Source organism: Hetaerina americana, unplaced genomic scaffold (assembly GCF_022747635.1).
Source record: "Hetaerina americana unplaced genomic scaffold, ioHetAmer1.1.p SCAF_11, whole genome shotgun sequence".
NCBI classification, from domain to species: domain Eukaryota; kingdom Metazoa; phylum Arthropoda; class Insecta; order Odonata; family Calopterygidae; genus Hetaerina; species Hetaerina americana.
Genome location: NW_027286181.1, coordinates 5967325 through 5981801, shown reverse-complemented (window position 1 = coordinate 5981801; position 14477 = coordinate 5967325).

The following is a 14477-nucleotide window of genomic DNA, read 5'->3' as shown; positions in this document are numbered from 1 at the left end:
TCATTGGCCGTCCTCTGTAAAACTGACCCTCCATATTACCGTCAATCATGATTTTCAATAAACTATTATGCCTCAAAATATATGCACTGTATTTCCCAATCTAAGTATGGTGTCATTTAAAAAATATAAAAACTATATAATTTGTTCTCAGTCAGTTCATGCTTTATCTGTTAATCTTCAATCCATCTTTAGGCCAAACATTCACATTTAGGTGGACGATAAAAACATCCTTCAAATTCTTCTTCGCTTTCTTCATCATCTATCGTTAAGGTGGTGGGAAAATATCTAACATTGATATCATAATAAAACTCAATAAAATTAATTTTGATCGTGGCACAATGTAATTCGAGCGAAGTTTTCTTCAAGGTTGACTTTGTCTTATTACTCGTTACGCTACTGTACTTACTTTCCCTGGTAGCTTATATAAGAGTATATCTGTTTTATCGATAAAAATGAATCAAAAGATTCCGTATTCATTCTTTTTCTCGGCACGATTTCAATCATTCCCTTGCAGAGAAGCTAAATAAGTCATCCTCTTTAAAATTCCTCAAACGTTATAATTACCCGTATCTAATTAGAATTTATGTAAATCGGCATAAATCTGACTATATATATATATGTATATACTATATATATATATACATATTTATATATATATATACATATTTATATTTATATAAATATTTATTTATATAAACTAGGATCTAGATATTTAAACATAGAAACACAAAGAAAGACACCCACATACGTAGTTTTGACGTTTCGACGGCACGACTGTCGTCATCAGAATCTGACGAAACGTCAAAACTACATATGTTAGTGTCCTTTCTTTGTGTCTCTATATTTAAAAAGTCTACATCCGCATTTTTATATATTTGTGCTATACACATATATTAGCGAGATTTAGCAAAACAACTCCAATTGAGCAGTAAATTCGAGCTATTTTGTGACGTCAAAGAATGGATAGTTAATTCCAGCGCGTGTTCTCAGGCGCGTACAAACGTGCATTCTTGGGGAGACAGGAGCACGATCTCTATGGTTTCGGTAAACTCACAATATACGTGAAAACAAGACTCACTCTCGAGTTGCTCAACTTTCGAATCTCAACTTGAAATCGCCTTACCGTAGTTCGCCAGCTCATGCTTTCAACGCACCGCCAATTCAGTGAAATGAGGAAAAACAAAAATGCCTACCTATAGGCAATCCTCCATTTAATATCTTTCAAATGAACGGAGGGTTCGAACCATCTTTGATATTTCATCATCCGATTCTTGGTCGTGACCATCGGTCGTGTGGAGTTTCCTCCAAGCTTTTCATATTTTTTCCTGCGTTTCGTGCTTTACGTGCAATAAATTTTATTTTTGTGTGTGTGTATGCATATATAACATTAACATTTGGCAGCACAATATAACACTCGCAAACCTACATACACACCCACACAATTTTATTTCCGGATGACCCTCGTATATATATATATATATATATATATATATATATATATATATATATATATATATATATATATATATATATATATATACACCATAACCATAAACACAGTAATCAACCGGAAGGTCGGTTTAGTAGGTGATGGTAGAGATCACCCTGTACTAAGCCCTATACGGCGTGTGAAAATTCACACATCAGTGTAGGGGGGCCAGTTCCTTTCCCTGTGCCGGTTATGGTTCCCAGGAAGATCTGGTACCCGAAAAATCACTTTAGCCTGGGTGGAGCTGCAGGTGCCCAGAGTGCCTTGCCCGGGAATTGAACCAGGACCCTCCGGTCAGCAGCCCAACGCTCTACCCACTGGACTACTGCAACCCACACACACACACACACATATATATATATGTCGGAGTAACACGGAAGTGTTGAATAAAAAAGTAGTTCTGTTTCTTCCAATGAAGACGGAGCTAAATTCCGTCGTAATAATTAAGAAATAACGTGTGAGTGTTCTTTTTATGTGTTCTTATATTGTTTGTTGCTCTCAAGTTTTATACATATATATATATATATATATATATATATATATATATATATATATATATATATATATAATATAAGGTTTGATTATAGTATTAATACACAGAAACACAGAGAAAGGACACTTACATATCTAGTTGACGTTCCAACGGCACGGTCGCCATCATCAGGATCTCATTCATCATATGCATCAGCATATGATTCTGATCGTTACGGCCGTGCTATCAAAGCGTCAACTAGATACCTATTGACCTTAAATTTACGAATAATATATTTCTTGGCCAATTCTCTACTATTTATTAGGCCTAGTCATTAATCCTGCTCGGAAAGTTTCATCACTCACGCAAATGCACTACTCAGAATTATTTATTTTCCGCAGCATCCGTCAAGGGTTCATCGTTCCTTCCGGGCGGGTCCTGCGCCTACTATCTTTCGTTTTACGCTTTTCCTCCGCATCCAATTATATGAAGTTGAAAATGTGATTAGATTTGTTGTACCTACAGAAATTGATCACCAGAAAAAAATCAAGTACAGGTAAAAGTGCTTACGTAAATTTCATTTCACATTCCTGATACTTTATGTTCAGGTGAAGCAAACCACTGACCTTAATGAATGGAAACGAAGTAGAAATATTCCAAATTCCAACTAATATCTCTAGGAATACCTGGATATCAATCTTTAAGTAAACACTTCGGTAAAATATTTTACAGAACCAACTTTCAATAGCCTCTACACGTATTTAAATTTTATATTCTGCTCCTGGTGTATCAGAGGTAGTAAAATATTATGAGATCAAATGGAAATTACGAAAAACTACGAAAAATCGTGTAGGCATGTTGTTTTTTGAAGGTTGAGTTCTTCTTACCTAAAAGGGTAAAAAATGGTTTTGGGATCATTTTACTGATTCTAATTTTATTTTTTCTTCTAAGATAACTGTCAAACTTTAAATGTATATCTTTACGGCATCCTAATCTTTAAACCGTGTGGTATCGGAAATTTTCTCTTTAAAGGAAAACACCTATGATGCTCATGCGAGGTCTGTCTCAAAAGTAGAAGAACTGAGTCGACTAAAAAATATTTATTGCCAGAATTGATACATTTACGTATAAGTCTTCTAAGTAGTGCCTTTTTACGTCCACGCACCGCTGCCAGCGGGTTTTCCATGCCTCGTATGCCTTCTGGAAGGTGGAGCTCGGCATGCTGCTAAGCTTCCTCGTCACGACCTGTTGTAACGCTTCCACCGACCCGTGGTGACGTTCCTCCAGAACTGATTTGAGACAAACGAAGAGGTAGATGTCTAGTGGGGCATCGTCAGGGCTGAAAGGTGGCTGAGGCAGGCAGTCACAGGGTCGAGAACCTTGGCAGATCCGCGTTCGTGAGTTTCCTTTTGTTCGTCCGAGAGCACTCGCGGCACCAACTTCGCACACATCTTTCCTATGCCCATGTTTCCGATCACACGTCGATGCACATCACTTTTAGTGATACCAAGTTTATCATGAACCATCCGAGCACTAAATTTGCCATCCCTGCCCAAAAAACACTCTTGCAACATATTCGTCTCTTTTTGAGGGCGAAGGGTGTCCTGAACGTTCGGCGTCTTTAGCATCTTCTCTATCCTCCCGAAACAAATTTTGCCACACAAAAACACCCGATTTACCCAAGGTGTTATCACCATAAGTTACTTTGAGCATGTCATGAGTCTCTTTCCCGGTTTTGCCAAGTTTCGCGCAAAATTTGATGACCGGATCCAATAACCGGATCATGACGGAGTGAAACGAGGTCACGTTATAGAAATTTCACTAAAGAAAGATACGCACTCTAGAAAGGCTGGGAGCCAACAGACACCGGCCTCCAGCCTTTCCTGAAACTCCCCTTCGTCGAACCAAGCCAGAGAAACCGCCGCCCGTCCGTCAGTCCAATCGGGAAAAAATAAGACATACTACTTTTGGGTCAGGCCTTGTAAACGTTAGTTTGTATTGCTTGACCGACCAAATTAGTATACTAAAAAGAGTAAATAATATTGCTTTAAAAGTATATAATGTTAAAGCTCTTTGAAGTGCATTTAAAAGTTCTTTCTTTCGCTGTTGGATCCTTTTTGTCTTTCCAACTGAATTAGGCTCTTGAACATTTTCTTTCCTGGGACTAACCACTCTGTAGCAGGCACAAGGTAACAGTTACTTGACGATATATGATCATATATAATCAATAACAGTACCTTATGCAGTTTAATGAAATTATACATTTGGCTTTCCTCAGCATTAGGTTTTCCAAGGATTCTTCTGTTTCGATATTCAGTCATTCATTTCTATACATGTATTGCCGAGCTCCAAGTGCATATCTACTTCTTTCAAACTTAATTTTTTCTGAGCGGCCTCGTCCACTTGCATCGTCATCATGAATACTCTCTTGACTTGGGCCGTTTTCCGCTCGATTTGCGCCAAACCTCTTCGTCGCATTTTAATGCTGCTTTTCGCTCTCGGATTCAAAATGATCTTCCGCGGGAATTGTGCAGTTATCACAAGATTTCTATTGATTTTGCGATACGCTATGTAATCTGATATGTTTTCAGTTATTTTTATGGTCATTTTAATTATTATTCTAAATTTATTGCAATGAAAAATAAAAATACACGTATAACCAAAAGCAGTAATATTCCATCTTGAAGTCATGGGTTGAAACCATCGGCTAGGATATAATAGAAGCATGGATAATTTATTCATCCCCTGGCCTATTAGTTTAATCTAAATCAAATGGTTGCAATGTAAGCCAGAGGGAATGACTCAGGCCTTGCAATATAATAATGAGTGAGACCAAATCGAACAAGAGAAGTTGACGAATAGGCAAGTCGTCGGAATCACGTTTCCCTCGCAAAATTCATAGTCAGAACATGGGAAAACACACGCACGACAGTCTGCACTACAAGACATTATAGGTGTATTGCTGTTAATGGCACTAAATACCTAATAATTGGTGACCTGAAATGTTGCCATGCAACCTCGTGGCCGGTTGTGACATAATGTGTCAGTATCACAGATCACAAGACATCCATAACCACCACGTTCCTAGATGATTCCTTTAGTATTCAAATGTATGGCTTTTCCTGTTATGTAAATGAACTCCGTAGATCATTCATTATCTCTTCTGACTTATAGATAACGCTATGTTAACCATGTTAGTGTTCCTTAAAGGGATAAACTTGGGGAATTGTGAGATATTTATGATGGTCACAACTATTACAAGTCAAATTGTAACAACCATCTGCTTCAAGTTAAGACCAATTCGTAGCTTTTACCTCATATCATCAAAGTTTTTAAATTAATACCTTGTTAAATTACTCTTTCTAAAAGTACCTGTGTGCTTAAAACTGCATACAAATATATTTTTAATAAATATTAGATCCAATTACCATGAAAGAATCACACAGCTTTGCGCTAAATGTTTTTGTATGACAAATTATTCTGAAAACATTCGTAATGCCACCGTAGTATTTCATTCAGCTTTTTTATCAAGTTAACTGTTTCATGTGGATCAATGGTGTTTTCATAGTTCATTTGCTGGATTTGTAGCTCTCTGCAGCAGTCAAATACTCGTAATATGCGTAGACATGTTGCATGAACGGTGTTCGGTCGCCCACTTTCCGCGCGGTATTTTTGTGGATTGCTGGGTGCCATGTGCTTAAGCAAATAGAAGGGATTCATGTAGAATGGCTGGTGACCTACCACCCCCTGCCACACGTCCTTGAGGCGGCTTGTGAGGTATTTTATAGATGTATATGAAATACGTGGGCAGCTTTTCCTCATGATGCAAATTTCACTGCAAAATCTTATAATCACATACCATCAATCATCAATATTTTGTACGAATCGAAGAGATAAATGTACTATAGAATGCGTAAAAACATTTTCCATGTATTGATACTTTAAATATATTGTTTGTTATAACTTGGGAAGTTAGAATTTGAAGAGGAAAACCCGTTTCAAACTCAGAACAATGCCTCTGAAGGCCAGTAGATAGAAGGTTCACTTCAAACATCACGTCGTCTCTCTTATAAGTACTCTCTTGAGTGCTAGCCTATTGGTTATGAGTCATTCAAGTATGTGTATCCCTATCTGACCTTCTCGCGATATTTAATATTGGAAAATGAAACTGTGCTTACGTGAGGGTGGAAAGGTGGAAACGCGGGTTCTTATCCTTGAACGATTGCGGTTCCTTGCGGAAGAAACAGTGCTCCTCGCTACAATGATCGCTGGAAAAGTCAATACCTCTCCACTATTATCAATCGCTAAATAGCGGTATTTAGAAAATAAACTTGCAATGGATGAAATAGTTTACCACAGCGAACTGATAAGACTTGCAAGCTAAGGCAAAAATATTTCTCATCTTAACTTCTCGGTTTTACTGGATTTTATAGCTGTTTGATTTCAACTTCCACATCTTATTCTTGGTCCATGGATTTTATTTTTAATTTTACTTCACAAGCGAGATAAAAGAATCACACTATAATAATTTGTAAGAGAGACTTCTACTATTAAAGAGCAAGTACACACTTATAATAATAAAAATAAATTGATGCGAATGCTTTATATACAATCCAAAATTTTGACCACAAGGTATGGAGGTAAAGTCCTAAAGGACTTTCAGTATTTTAATATTTATTTAGATATACGAATAAGATTTAAGTTCAGATTGAAAGGGTGAAAATTTCACAATTTTCAAATAAATGAAACACTGAAATATTTTCTCAGAGTTAATAATGGCTTTACATTGTTTTGGGGCTAATTTGTAATTTTATAGTAAAAGGAATTTTTTAGCGGTAATGTTCACCAAATTTTCTCAAAACTGGGAACAGATTCCAACATATGAAAGGGAGATGATTTTTTGCGGTCATAGACGCCAGAAATAAACTTTAAAGATAAAATCGCATTTTACCGCAAATTCAAAACTACATGCGCAATATTTTCTTCTGGCACAAAATTTTGCACATAATCTTTCGAGTATACTCTTTCAGCAGTATATTTCCTCGAGTATATTACTTTAGCACTGATATATTTGTAAAATATTTTCATGACTTCTCTGAATAACCACGCTTAAGCTATTCGAGCTGATGACATCAATTGGCCCCATATGGTCCTTCATTTAAAGCCCCGATAAAAGTAGCACTTTGAAATTTGACCGCAGCCAAATCAGATGAAGAAAGTTTTTGCCCGAGGGTAAACTATCACGTGGTGAGGAAGGAATGGCCAATATATTGCGGCAAACACCTCACGGAGTTTCGGATAACTCGAAAAAATGACGAAATATGCGCGAGCAACGTTCTCTTGACTGGATATCAAAGTGATATTTATTATATGCATTAATTTTGCATGCATTCCACGAGAGCCTACGTGGAATAATAAAAATAGAGCATTCAATTTAGTCTATTACTCTAATCTCACCATCTGTTTAAAATAACTTATTGATAGAACAGTAATATAATGGTTACATTGATTGCTAATTGAAAGAAAAAAAGCCAAAATCTCATTATCTCCGGTAGTGGTAATCTAATCTGTGAAAATGAGAAAAAAGTTCATTTATGTTTAGCTAATGAGGTTAAAAAAAATAAAAGGTAATGTAATTAAGAATTAGAATCAATAGAGTTTATCTCATTTCAATACTTTATTTTCATAATTATCTTTGACTCAGGAATATTAAATGAAGTGGCCAAATTTTTAATTAATTTCGATCAAATTCATATCATTACCTGTTAACTGTATTCCCTGATCCCCAAATTGCATCGCTACGGCCTTCATCGTCCGTAACAGATCCTATTATAGTCCATCTCCATTGATAAGGGATTTTATTGCTGGAGAATTTTCTTCAGCTTTTAATTATCCCCGAAAGATTTAAATCATGCCAAAGAACTTAAAATGCCTTAATGTAGCAGCTTTCACCTACTGGACTATGGCTTATAATAGGAAGCCCTTGCTACACCAAAAAATTCGAAAATATTTTTAAAATATGTCTCTCAGTGACACATTAGGCATTTCTCTAGGCCCTACGCGGAAGACGAGCTCTGAATCCGAAAGATTTTAGAATCAGTTTTAATAAGACCTGGGCTTCTCAGGAGGAAAAGTGGAAAATACATGTATTATGTTGTGTTTTACTGTTCAATAAACTTGGCAATTTAAGATAAGCCATAGTACGCATTGTAATGGAGTAAAATAATGAGAAGCACGCTATACAAATTTTAACTAAAATGGTTTTTCTGGCCATCCTTATTATTTGAAGCTCAAGTCAGAATTCCAAAATGCTTACACCAAGATGCAGAAATTTCCAAGAGCACAAACATGGTGACTTCGTTTAAAGTTACTGTCGCAGTATTTCCCGGAGTAATTTGGATTTGCCTAAGGTAAACGTGCATTAAGTTTGCGGGTTCATCAACTCTCCCGCAATGGGCCCCAATGATTCAGAGTGAAGATCTCTCTTCATCCGTTCGATCGTAGTAGGCATCGTAGAAGTATCGAATTAGGAATATGATATCCAAAATAAAAATTCCTACGCTTTTACTGCTCCTTAAAAAAACATTTGATGGAAACTTTTTTTTTACTATTAATTTTGAATTGAAATATATCAGCTATTTAAAACTCAATCAAAATGTCTTCAAATTAAGAATTTAGAGCGAGTTTTATTAGCCGGCGGTGTTATGACAGGATGCAGCATCCAGCCAGAAGTAATTTCTCACCGATTGTATTTCAGGTTCATTGACTTTTTTTCTATTTTTATGGATCTATAAACAATAAGTCATATAGTGCAATGGAGGGGAAAGGAAAAAATATTTGGAGTCAACATAGAGGTTGAAAACCTTCCGTTGTGCTTCAGGACAGATTTTTATCCCGGAACTCTCCGAGCTCTGGTTCAAGGACCTCCGAGAAAGTAACGGAGTAAATCTGAAAGTGATGTGGTGAGTATAATGTAGCAAAACAAATAAGACTTTTACGTGTTCTTTTAGTAACTCTTGGCACAAAAATCCGTCAAATTCTGAAAAAATATTCACACAGAAACACCCATAGATAGAGGGGAAAATGACATAAACTGGACATACTCAAGGTTAGTGGAGACGGTGGAAGGGTGCGGATTCCAAGCAGAAAATAGTTTCCTTGGCCGTGACTCAAACTAAGTGACCCAAACTTGCTCGGCCAACAGTCTGACCATTGAGCTATCAAGAAAGACCCATTTACAACTAAAATTCCGTATGGGGCTTATTCCATCAAGTGCCCCGATTCTTTGAACCAGGGAATCAGGGAGCTCGGTAGCTTTTTCTCCTACTCGTGGCAGGGAAATGGACGAACACGCAAGAGGGAAAAATAACATGACAAGCAATCATAAAGAGTAGGTGCAGAGTGTTTATCGAAATTATAGGCAGGAGAATTAAATGAGCCATAATGACCATAATAATGAACACCAAACATGAATACCAGTCGGACGGCGGGAATTCTTCTTCCTAATATTTCGGTGGTACGGGTGAAGGGAAGGAGGGTAAGGCAGGTGTAGGATAAGGGCAGGAGGGATAGAGAGAGTAGTGGGAATTTGGATGGTTGATCGGAATTTGATACGCTCGACCGGAAGGAGTAGGGTGCACTCCCTAATGGGCAAGGTTCACACTTGGGTCTGATTAAGCTGCCAGGAACCAAATGCATGCCACCTATAGTGTTTGACTTTAAATGGCATGTCTGAAGGGATATGGGAAGCAATAATTGATAAAAGGAAAAATTGTGGAAAGGGCCATGTTTGGGAGCTGGTAGAAAGGTTAATACGGAAGAAGATTGCAAGAGACGAAGTGATTTCATATGCGAATATTGATTGGTAACAAGAAGGATCTAATGAAAAGATAGTCCTACTCAATAATTCAAAATTTTTCTGTACTTTTAGAAAAAAAAATATATATATATATATAATATATACTATATATATATATATAATATATACTATATATATATATATATATATAAACACAGATGTAGATTTTTTTTAAAAGAAACACAAAGAAAGGACACTCACATATGTAGTTTTGACGTTTCGACGGCACGACCGTCATCATCAGAAATTTCTGACGACTGAAGTGATTTCTGATGATGGCGGCCCTGTTGTCGGAACGTCAAAACTACATACTTGAGTGTCCTTTCTTTTTGTTTCTATGTTTTAACAATCTACATCTGTGTTTTCATTCATTTGCGCGTCGCCGAAGAGCGTTCCATTTCGAAGATATATAGTATATATATATATATATATATATATATATATATATATATATATATATATATATATATATATATATATAATGGGCTGACACAATATAAGACAAATAGAATAGAATAGCAACATTTAAAAGGGCACTCACGCGGTAAATTGTTCGAGCTTTCGGCCCTCTCAGAGGCCTCCTTCAAGAGAGACTCTCTTGAAGAAGGCCTCTGAGAGGACCGAAAGCTCGAACAATTTAGCGTGTGAGTGTCCTTTTAAATGTTGCTATTCTATTCTATTTGTGTTATATTGTGTCAGCCCATCATTATGCCGCTCGTGTGAGTTTTTCCGTACAATAGTTATATATATATATATATATATATATATATATATATATATATATAATACACAGTAACACACAATATAGAAACACAAAAAAAGAGAACACTCACACGTATTTTCTTGATATTTCGATGGAAACAATCCGTCTTCCTCTGAAGATATAGAAGTATGACTGACTGCTGGAATTGTTATATATATATATAAATATATATATACATATATATATATATAAACACGAAAACCCAACATATGGCGAACAAATATTCATTCAAATGGAAACAGATATAGGAAAAAGGAATAGGAACACATAAAGGACGAACACAGGAGAGGTGGGGAAGGCGAAATTGAGTAGATCACAAGTGTAAAAATATTTCTTGACCGGGACTTGAACAGCGGATTTTTCGACTTGCCGGGCCGGTGCCAACACCAATGCCAGTTCCTCCGCCAGTTGTTACATGCTTCATATAAGAAATACACAGGACCATCGCTCAGCCTCCTCGTTATTGTCTTTTCGATCTCCAATGGTCCAAAATGGAACTCCAAGGGATTATACATGGGTCGTACTTAAAGACCCATGCCTCGGATTCTGATCGCTTTCACCGTGGTCTAAGAGATCCAAAGCAAGGTTGTCACATGAGCAGTCTTCTAAGAGCATCCTAGAGACCATCTTGGCACACCTTACTCATGGCTAAATGTTCTCTAAGAATACAATTCACTGTGGTTTTCTGAATATTGCACTATTTTGCTAACTCCTGGCACTTAGGGGTCAATGAGAATCGAGCATGTGTCTGACGTTTTGCATAATTTCATCACAGTGTGTTGTTGATGGATGTTTTAGGTATTCCTCATTGTCAACCTCCTCCCTACCCTCCCGGAGCATTTTAGCCAGTGGAAAACCATTCCTCGGGACATTGCTGTATCTCCCGAACCCGATTTTCCCAGCTTTAAACAAATTTTTATCGCACATCGTTGCTCCATGGCACATGGAATCGTGAATTCGTGACGAAACCCTCGAACAGGTGTCCGGTTTTGTAGTGACCAGCACACTGAAACGCCCCACAGACAGCTGATGAGGGTCACGTTACTTTCCCAAGACCTTCCACCGTCTATCTCACCACAAATCGCACCACTCTAGCCGTCCACGTCGACGGAATAAAAATCTCTCTAAATGTTTTTTGGACAAACCATGTGCATATACATAAATATGTACATGGTTTGTCCAAAAATCATGTACATATATATACCATTAATATATATACATGCTATTAATTATATATATATATATATATATATATACAGGTATATATATATATACACACACACACGTATGTTAATAAATAGCAGAAGAGGAATACGTTATACCAGCAGGGTCGTCTGAAGACCAAAATATATCAATATAACTTATTATGAACCGAGCCTTTGAAATTCAGCAATAATTAGCATAGGTTATCAGCAAAAAACTACAATGGTGAGCATTCGTGATATGCCAAATTATGATGACAAAAAGGCCTACCTCAGACCCCGTACATTTCATTCAATTCATATTTTTGGTAGCAATTTTGTTCCATTAGCTAAAAGGGACCATTTATCAGGAATAGGACAATTTGAAATCTCGAAAACATTCACCTTTTTGTCTCAGAAGGGTCATATGAATGGAATAAAAATGACCAGTTTTTTCATTACCCAATGCCGGTTAGTTCATACATTCCCCTTTCTCTTTCTCGGCTCAGGTCCAGTTATGCCAACTCAAGTATGCGAGGGTTGGAGAGAAGGCATCGCGGGAGAAAATGTAACATTTTAAAAGTTTGCTAAATTATGTCAGGGCGTTTGCGTCTTAGGCGAAGGCGTGTTGGAGTGAAAGGTAGTAATAACTCTGTAATTTCTCGGCTACAATTATAAGGCTTACACATGCATGAAATTTTTCATTTAAGTTTCCTCATTTCCATTGCCCCAGAAATAGTTTTCGCCGGGGTGGCGGAGAGACGATGCATATTGAATATAAAGCAAGGTTTTTATAATAGATATATCTTTGAGTATTACTTTTCTTTTAGACGACACGTTGAATACAGGCAGCATTTGGCTGGGCTATTCTATCCAATAGGCCGGATTAGCAACGTGCTCACACGCTCAACCAACTAATCCTTAAATCACAGGTCAGAATCCGTTTCTGTTCTTTTGACCTCATATATCTCTTTGGGAAATATAATGACAAGCTAATCTTGCTTTATCGGGATATTGGGTGGATGAAAATCCCCAGGAGTGTACATTTAAATGCATCCTAAGAAGATAGCATGAACCGAAGCTTCTCAATTCATCAAATGTTGGCATAGGTTATATGCAGAAAACTAAACTTGTTATTATTCAGAACGTTTAGCATTATCATTGACGCGATTCAAAAAGTATTTGTGATTGGAGAAATGTCCCGTTTGTACAAGTCGTTTAAGTAGTATAGGCACATAGTGGGTATTTAAAGGTCACAGGTCATGGGTAAGGCCACTGAAAATGGTGAAGTATCTAGTTGCCATGTGCTTTTCTAGAATAACTCATAGTCAACTCTAGATAACCATCCTTCATTCACCTCATATTAAAACAAACATCGTAAAATATTCTAAAAATCTTTCTAACCGTTTAAAACGTATTAAATATTAAGATATTTTGTTTCTATTTTTGTCTAGTTGAATTTTAATTACTGATTTCAGCGTCTTTATAACAGAAATTTGACAGTTTTGCGATACTTAAAGTGAGCACATTTTAATTTAGAATTTTCCCTTCTGATATACCATACACTCGTAACTAAGGACCGGCCTATTTTTCTGCATCTTGGTTCGCATTCAGTATTCAGGTGGCAGATAGAATTATCTCACGCGCTCTCTCTTGCTGTGCCCTAAAATTCAATTCGCAGAGAGTTCTACTTCCGTATTTCTTCCTCACTGATGCAAATAATTTGCTCTCCTATGAGCACCGCGTTTGCCGAGAATGTTGCCAGAGACACTGAAAGCTCTGGGATGAAATGTGAGCATATGCCATGCGGAAACCTGCATTTTTAAAAAGTAGAATGTTCTCACTCTTAGGGGAAAATGCTGGAAAGACTGACAAAAGGAGAGGAATGGAGTCCAAAGGCTCCAATATTTATCATCCAAAATTCACTTAGAAACCCAAATCACTCAAAAAGACTTTCCACCCCGAAAACAAATATATGCGAATCTGCCTTGAAGTGGTTGTTGAATCTGAGCCGTGCTTTGTAGTCCAATCTTCAATATTTTTGCGTCATAAAGTACGTGGAATTACAAAGTCAATAATATCATTTCACAACAATATGTTATGGAAATTCCATAAAATATACCGGAGACAACTAAATTTAATTTAATTAGCGTTTAAATGACCAATGTCTGCGGGTCTACTCGTCCCTGTAAGCTCTCCACTCTTATTTGTCTTGGTATTTATTTTTGGACATCTTCAGTACTTTCCCTAAATTATAATATTGCAATTAATGATATTCAGTCTTGTTTGAAATACCACGGCTCATGATTGAATCAAATGCAGTGAGGGTAACAATGCGTCAGTCTGCTTTAGCTAATAAGAAACGTTAGAAATTATCCTGTACGCTTCAAGGAGCTCAAAAATATTCGTTCCAATTATACTTATGACATGGTTGGCAGTAAAACTAATCTACGATACGATAGCTTCAAATGATTGCGTTGCATAAACTGCCAAATATTTCTACAAGTTATTGTAAATGGCGAGTTTGGACTAGATTTTTCTGTGAGTCTTTTTTTTCACTTAATGCGACATTTAGCTTGAAAAACCACAAAAAGATAAAATTAGTGTCGCTAAATCGCTTTTTGGTCCCATAATATCCTTAGCCTGACCTAGATTTTCCTTATTAACTCAGATGATACCACTCCTCTGGCCGGACTGGGTAGACTGGAGAGTAG